At 47.3% G+C, this 8071-nt stretch overlaps 1 long non-coding RNA gene across 1 annotated transcript in view; it reads right to left on the bottom strand.

The window, feature by feature from the left end:
• Window positions 1–2760: 2760 nt before the first annotated feature.
• LOC143934517 (uncharacterized) overlaps window positions 2761–8071 on the bottom strand; it is an 8031-nt gene continuing 2720 nt past the window's right edge. Inside the window, exon 2 of the long non-coding RNA XR_013263281.1 lies at window positions 2761–3566. This is a non-coding gene — a long non-coding RNA (uncharacterized LOC143934517). The remainder of the gene's footprint in view (window positions 3567–8071) is intronic.

Here is an 8071-nt window from a genome sequence, read left to right on the forward strand (position 1 = left end):
GATTCAGTCGGTGTGCTGCCCCTAAGCTGGCCCCCGGAGGGCATCCTGCCTCGTTGGACATGTGCCTCCTCCTCCTCCTCCTCCCTCCTTCCAGGCACCCACGTGGAGTCAGTGCCCTCATCATCCCCTCCCTCTTCATCGCTGTAGCAAACCTGGCAGTATGCTGCAGCTTGTGGAACATGACTGCCAGATTGCTGTCCTTCTTGAGCATCCCCTCTCTCTGCGCTCACGCTACTGCCTTCCTCTAGCTGAGTGTCATCATCAGAGCCCACAAAACACTGGGCATCCTCCTGGAGCATGTACCCAACACTGTGCTCAAAGAGTTCTAGGTGGGTCTAGGGAAGGAGTCACTGATGATGACATTGAGAGGAGGGAAGACGATGCGTTGGCAGCTGCTTTGCTACTACCCTGAGACTGGGTGAGAGAGGATGAGGAGGATGAAGAGGGCTTGGTCATCCACTCTACCAAGTCGTTGGCATGTTGCGGTTCAACATGTCCAGCTGCCGAAAAGAAGGACAAGCATGTCCCATGGCCACGTGCTGATGACAATGCACCGCGTCCATGACCAGCATTGTTGTCTCTAGACACAGAGCCTGCTTGCCCTCTTTTATCGGCTCACGCCTGTCTGCCTCTCCTTGCTGGCCTTCCAGACATGGTAATGGCCTGAAGGGAGTTGAGTAAAACAGCAGTTGGGTAGTGTATATTGTGCTGGAGGCACACAACACCCACTAACTCCTGCAGATGCCTGTATGATAGAACACCAGAGATAAAGGGGTATATACAGATGTATACTGTGCTGTGCTGGAGGCACACACAACTTCCAATAACTCCTGCAGATGGCAAGTGGGCTCAAATAGAGAACAGCTATGTAGGTGGATATAGCGGTGTGTACTGGGTACAGAGCACGCAGACAGCACGCACTATCTCCTAACACTACTGACTGCAAGCTCTATTATAAAAGATAGATCACTAGCTATATAGGTGAGGTGAATATAGCGGTGTATACTGTGGTCAGGGCACGCAGATAATAACCACTACACAACAGCAAGATAGAAAATCAGCCGAAAACGATCGGTGTGTACTGTGTTGAAGGTACACAGCACACCCACTGCTTCAGACGCCAACACACTACACGAGGCCGCCGCGATGGCGGCCTTATATAGTGTGGGGCGTGCACTACACAGCCTGAGCTATGATTGGCCACAGGCATCCTGCCTGTGGCCAATCATGGCTCTCCTCGCTGCTGGCGCTGCGATTGGCCAAGCATGCGGGGTCACAGTGCATGCTTGGCCAATCATGAGCCAGCAATGCACTGCGCCATTGCAGTGCATTGTGGGCCGTGAGCGCCACACGAATTTGACGCGAACGGACCAAAATGTTCGGACTTCGCCGAACGGACGAACAGCCAATGTTCGAGTCAAACGTACGTTCGACTCGACACGAAGCTCATCCCTAATTGCAACATCAGAAGCAGAGGAGGAGGAGGAGGAGAAAGGAGAGATTGTTGAAGTTGGACAAATTGTCACCACAACAGGTGAGTGTCGGAGACCACAGCTTACGGTAAACTAATCAATGTATGTCGTCATATTTATAATACATGGTGTGTTTATTTTTGTTTTTTTAGGCGATGTGGAAGAAGAATCACATTTTACCAGTGAAAGTGCCCAGATCCTGATTGGGGAGATAATGGGGTGCAATCGTGATTTAGAAATTATACAGAAAAACATCAATGATGTTCAACATAAAATGAAGAACATCATTGGTGTTTTGGGGAGAGTCTGAAACACCCCAAACTAGCTAGGGTTTTATTTTTTAAAAACAAACAACTTTTGTACTTTACTAAAAGCCAAATTTGGAAGATGCACACAGTGTGTCATCATGGGGGATCAATGTATGTGTTTTGTGGAAAGTGGCTCAGATGAAGGGGCTGCACCCCCAAAACATGTACATTGATCCCCCATGATGGGAGATAGCACATGTTGACATACTGTGTGCATCTTCCAAATTTGGCTTTTCCAGGGGTGACACCCCATGTGATGAAGGCAATATCAGCCCAGTTTGTACATACTCATGTCTGATATTGTCTTCACTTTTCAAAGTTGAACTTTGTAAGTTCCTGTGTTCTGTATGTTACGCTTTGATACATGCCTGTTTACACAAAAAAGCCAAGTTACAAAAAAGTTACCGAAAATAATGTTTTTAATACACCCAATATGTTGGTTTGTTGTAAAACCCTTTTCTAAACGCACATGTGAATGTGCATTGATTAAAAAGTTAAATTATCAACAATGTGCGGCTTCCTTTTGCAATGTGCAAAAGCATTATTTGGAGTAAAATTGTTGTTTTCTGTAGCAATGGGTTTTATTTACTAAAGGCAAATCCACTTTGCACTCCAAGTGCAGTTTCAGGTGCACTTTTGCAGTGCACTTGTAGTGCATAGTGGATGTGCCTTTAGTAAATAACACCCACAGTGATGTTTAAATTTCCCCAATCACGCCATTTTCCTGACCCCACATATTTCTGCCATGGTGCTGAAAATGAGCAATATTTTTGTCAGTAATGCACTACATACATTAGTTAACAATAACAAGGTGTGTGTGTGTAGCAGACCCACAACATAATAAGATTATCTGAGGAGGAGACTGTCCCCTCATCTCGCTCAGAACTTGGGTTTGCACTGTTGTAGAAAAAGGCCCAAAAAAAAATAAAAATACCTAGGAGACAGCTAAAACCAAGCCAAGCAGTAAATGAAAACAAAAATTATTGGAGTTTCAAAGAAAATTTTATTAAAAAAATGCCTCTCAGACATTGTCTGTCATATCAATGGCCCCCCTACCCACAAAGTACTCCATGTATTGGGTTCGGACCTCGCGGGCGCTTTGTGGGGGCAAGCCAGGACGAGCAGCTTCAAGAGCCGTGAGGTTCTCATTTTCAGGCAAGTCTGCATCGGAGCAAACTGAGACCACATAGTTAGCTGAATGTCTTTTTAAGAAATTGTGCAGAACACAGCAGGCAAGCACGATGTGATTGAGTTTATATTCCGCCATGTGGATTGGCGTCAAAAATAGGCAGAACTGGCTAGCCAGTATTCCAAAAGTGTTCTCCACGACTCTTCTGGCTCTGGCCAGCCGGAAATTAAAGATCCTCTGATCCAGGTTGAGGGTCCTCATCGGGAAAGGCCGCATCAGATGGTTTGCCAGGGCAAACGCCTCATCTGCGACAAATACAAATGGGAGTCCTACATTCTCCTCTGGGGGTGGCAAGCCCAGACTGCCACTCTGGAGACGCCAGTAGAATTCCGTCTGTGAGAACACTCCACCATCCGACATCCGGCCATTTTGCCCCACGTCCACATACAAGAAGTCATAGGTCGCTGACACCACCGCCAACACTGCCAACATCACGATACTATTAAACCCCTTGTAATTATAATAGTATGACCCTGAGTTGGGTGGTGGGACGATGCGGACGTGTTTCCCATCAATTGTACCTCCACAATTGGGAAAGTCCCAACGACTGGCAAAGTGGGAGGCCACAGTCTGCCATTCCTGTGGCGTTGAAGGAAACTGTGGAGTGAAACAAGAAAATAAATTAGCAATTTGGCACATCAACATTGGAAGCAGATTAGACACTAACATTTTGGCCCAAGATCAGTATAACATTTTAGGAAATGAGTATTTAAAGCCTAAAGTATAAGGTCCCCTTATCAGAGTCATCACCCCCCCATCCCTTCATATAGTCCTTCTGCAGGACCTGAATGATGGCAGAACAGGTCTCTGGAATAATGATCCCCAGAGCCTGGGGGAGATGCCTGTGGAGAACTTGAGGTCCTGAAGGCTTCTCCCTGTCACCAAGTAGCGCAACGTGGCGATGAGCCTCTGCTCCGGAGTGATGGCTTGTCGCATGCAGGTATCCTGCCTGGTGATATAAGGGGACAGCAAAGCCAGCAGACGGTGAAAAACGGGGTCCTTCATCCGGAGATAATTCCTGAAATCATCAGGATTATTCTCCCGGATCTCACGGAGCAAAGGCATGTGTGAGAACTGGTCACGCTGGCGCAACCAATTCTTGGTCCACAAACTCCTCCTCGCCCTGTTCATGGACCGGGCTTGTGTGAAAGCTAAAAGCCCAGCACCAAGCCCCTACACAGTACAAACTCTACGACGAGTACGTACACCAAACATGGCTTAAAACGGTCGGCTGGTCAGAACGGACAACAGAAAGCACCGATAAACAGCAAGGCCTGAAAGAACCACCTGAAAAGCAGAAACAAGCAGACAATAAGCAATGCAAATCAAAGTGTACTATACCAAGATATAGTCCACAATGAACAACAAATGCTTACTGACTACACGCACTGATTATCAGATACGCAAAGACAAGCACAAACTGAAGAGCAGTACCGAACTCAAGCACAAATCTGAAAAGCTCGAATCGTCTCTCACCAAACTTCTACTAACACACGATAAACACGAGATCAGCAGAAGGAGCCCAAAGGGTGCCAGACGTGGTACCGAACTTCCCTTTTCTAGTGCCGTCGCACGCGGCTTACGTCACCGCGTTCTTGGCAACTGGAACTTCCGACAACTTAGTCCGACCGTGTGTATGCAACATCACTTCCGGACCTCTTCCGGACTAAATCCGTCGGAATTTATCTGACGTATTTGGTTGCCGTAATATCCGACCGTGTGTACAAGGGCTAAGGGATTGAGACGGTGTTACTTAATATTAGTCATCGTCTCATTTATAGTCCTATTAATACTTGTTTTACCTGTTGCTACATTTCCCCATCCTCCCCCTCTCCCTTCCCCCTCCCCTCCTCCTTTTCCTTTTAATTCCCTTGTTGATACAAATGTTCTATTTCTAGGTCCGTTGGATTTTTTTTTTATAAAAAATGGTCGGACTAGCCCACACACAATTGGATTGTCCGACGGACTGATTCCATCGGACCTAGTCTGCCGGAAAGTCCGGTCGTGTGTAGGAGTGCGTTACCCTCAGAATGCAGGGATCAGGAGTGCGTTACCCTCAGAATGCAGGGATCAGGAGTGCACTACCCTCAGAATGCAGGGTTCAGGAGTGCGTTACCCTCAGAATGCAAGGTGCAGGAGTGCGTTACCCTCAGAATGCAGGGATCAGGATTGCGTTACCCTCAGAATGCAGGGTTCAGGAGTGCGTTACCCTCAGAATGCAGGGTTCAGGAGTGCGTTATGCTCAGAATGCAGGGTTCAGGAGTGCGTTACCCTCAGAATGCAGGGTTCAGGAGTGCGTTACCCTCAGAATGCAGGGTTCAGGAGTGCGTTACCCTCAGAATGCAGGGTTCAGGAGTGCGTTACCCTCAGAATGCAGGGATCAGGAGTGCGTTACCCTCAGAATGCAGGGATCAGGAGTGCGTTACCCTCAGAATGCAGGGATCAGGAGTGCGTTACCCTCAGAATGCAGGGTTCAGGAGTGCATTACCCTCAGAATGCAGGGATCAGGAGTGCGTTACCCTCAGAATGCAGAGATCAGGATTGCGTTACCCTCAGAATGCAGGGTTCAGGAGTGCGTTACCCTCAGAATGCAGGGTTCAGGAGTGCGTTACCCTCAGAATGCAGGGTTCAGGAGTGCGTTACCCTCAGAATGCAGGGTGCAGGAGTGCGTTACCCTCAGAATGCAGGGTTCAGGAGTGCACTACCCTCAGAATGCAGGGATCAGGAGTGCGTTACCCTCAGAATGCAGAGATCAGGATTGCGTTACCCTCAGAATGCAGGGTCCAGGAGTGCGTTACCCTCAGAATGCAGGGTTCAGGAGTGCGTTATGCTCAGAATGCAGGGTTCAGGAGTGTGTTACCCTCAGAATGCAGGGTTCAGGAGTGTGTTACCCTCAGAATGCAGGGTTCAGGAGTGCGTTACGCTCAGAATGCAGGGATCAGGTGTGCGTTACCCTCAGAATGCAGGGCTCAGGAGTGCGTTACGCTCAGAATGCAGGGATCAGGAGTGCGTTACGCTCAGAATGCAGGGATCAGGAGTGCTTTACCCTCAGAATGCAGGGATCAGGAGTGCGTTACCCTCAGAATGCAGGGTTCAGGAGTGTGTTACGCTCAGAATGCAGGGTTCAGGAGTGCGTTACCCTCAGAATGCAGGGTTCAGGAGTGCGTTACGCTCAGAATGCAGGGTTCAAGAGTGTGTTATGCTCAGAATGCAGGGATCAGGAGTGCGTTACCCTCAGAATGCAGGGTTCAGGAGTGCGTTACCCTCAGAATGCAGGGATCAGGAGTGCGTTACGCTCAAAATGCAGGGATCAGGAGTGCTTTACCCTCAGAATGCAGGGATCAGGAGTGCGTTACGCTCAGAATGCAGGGTTCAGGAGTGCGTTACGCTCAGAATGCAGGGTTCAGGAGTGCGTTACCCTCAGAATGCAGGGATCAGGAGTGCGTTACACTCAGAATGTAGGGATCAGGAGTGCGTTACGTTCAGAATGCAGGGATCAGGAGTATGTTACGCTCAGAATGCAGGGATCAGCAGTGCGTTATGCTCAAAATGTAGGGATCAGGAGTGCGCTACGCTCAGAATGCAGGGATCAGGAGTGCATTACCTAAACATAAATCTGAAAATTTGAAAAAACTAAATTTGAAAATTCGAAATAATTACTAATCAATAATAACTAACTAATAAATTATAGGTATTGGAATTTCCTTTTAAAATGTGGTTGCTAGTGAACAAATATACGAATTTATCCGAAGTTACAAATTATCCGAAATAACGAATGCCATATCTAAATGAATGAAACCTAACAAATTAATACTAAATAATAAAAAATTGTTACGTTTCATTCGTTTAGATACGGCATTCGTTATTTCGGATAATTTGTAACTTATTCGTATTCATTCTCTAACAGCCAAATTTGAAAGGAAATTCCAATACCTATCATTTAATCGTTAGTAATAGTTAAGTTATTATTTCAGATTTTTGAATTACCGAATTTTATGAATTTACGAATTTTGGAAAAATTTGTTAATCGGGTTTTTGTTAATTCGTTATTTCGGAAATATATATATATATATATATATATATAATTTTTTTTTGCGGGTTTTTGCACATCATGCGGTTTCGAGTGCTGTGATTTTTGCAAAAAGGGGGTCAAGGGCTTATTTTTGCTTGTTTCTCATGCATTGGGCAGCCAATCGAAATGAATGGGCGGCCCCGCACGTGATGCGAAGGAATGCGTTCTTGCTTCGTCGCCGCCCCCCCCCCCCCCCCCCGCATGGTGTGAACGGAGCCTCAATCTATTTTTATTTTGCTCACTAATGAATAAGACGTCTCCTATATATAAAGCTGTGCTGACCGGGGGGGGGGGCAGTTCCCAAAAGGAATCTCCATATACTGTATACTAGGAGATCTATATTTAGGGATGACATTTGGACGCCGAAATAGAAATTTATTTAAAGTGCAGAGCAGAACAATAGTGATCTCTTCCTCTAGATTGAGGGCTGAGTCACCCCCCCCCCCCCAGGGAAGTCATATCTGCTCCCTTCATACACGCCTGTCCAGGAGATATTAGAAATCATGAATGAGGCTCATATGTGATGTCACTCACACCCTGTACAGCACTGCGGTATATGTCAGAGCTATATAAAGGTGTAATTATATTAGTGTGTGACTGTAGGGGGACATTAAAGAGGAAGTAAACCCTTCCAAACAACTTGGACCTATAGGTAAGCCTAGATTAAGGCTTACCTGTAGGTCCAAGCAATATCTCCTAAACCTATATGGTTTAGTAGATATTTGCCCGAAAATGGGCACCGCTGTCTACGGCGCATGCGCCGTAGACAGCGGCGCGCATGCGCACTAAATGCGGCAAATCCAAGAATGGATTTGCCAAATTTGTCGACTCCCGTGCGCATGCGCGGGAGTGACGTCATCGCGGCTTCGCCGTATGACAGCGGCGGAGCTGCGAGGCGCGACTCCCGTGCGCATGCGCGGGAGTGATGTCATCGCGGTTGCGCCGCTGTGATTGGTCGGAGCTGCGAGACGCCACAAGCAACATGGATGCGGCGGACTACAGGGGACAGCGGCGACTTCGCTGGCTCCTG

The sequence above is a fragment of the Lithobates pipiens genome, unplaced genomic scaffold (assembly GCF_037356315.1).
Source record: "Lithobates pipiens isolate NorthernLeopardFrog02 unplaced genomic scaffold, aLitPip1_a1.2 Scaffold_27, whole genome shotgun sequence".
In the NCBI taxonomy this organism is placed as follows: domain Eukaryota; kingdom Metazoa; phylum Chordata; class Amphibia; order Anura; family Ranidae; genus Lithobates; species Lithobates pipiens.